Genomic DNA, 471 nt, shown 5'->3' with positions numbered 1-471 from the left:
ATGGAAGGTTCTGCCAGCCTTGGAAGACTGGAGGGGACAAAATAACTTTACTCATTAGAAGGTGGACCTTATGGGGGAGATGGCAGAATTGTGTGGTGGGCAGCTTTGAATCTATGACCTTTGTTTGGAAAATAAATGTTCTTCCTTAGATTTGTGTCTGTCTTGGGCTTAAGATGCATCCAACTACCCCAGAAATCAAAGGACAGCTAGAGAAACACCATCATGGGATATGGATGACTCAATGAATAGTTACCCTGAAACGTAAGTGAAAACAAGCACATTGCAAGGAAAGTGGGGTATGAACTTTAGCTCATCTTCCACTTCCAGTGGGGAGATGTAATCAAATGTGAGGAGAATGACTCCTGAGCTGTTTGCTACAGGAGACAGAGCAAGTTTGAGAGTTCACAATCTCCAGGCATCTACCTCAAGAGGAGTTTACAGCTATTGCAAGACTTTCTCCATGATATCTGT

The sequence above is a fragment of the Jaculus jaculus genome, chromosome 1 (assembly GCF_020740685.1).
Source record: "Jaculus jaculus isolate mJacJac1 chromosome 1, mJacJac1.mat.Y.cur, whole genome shotgun sequence".
In the NCBI taxonomy this organism is placed as follows: domain Eukaryota; kingdom Metazoa; phylum Chordata; class Mammalia; order Rodentia; family Dipodidae; genus Jaculus; species Jaculus jaculus.
Note: the sequence above shows the minus strand (reverse complement) of the source record.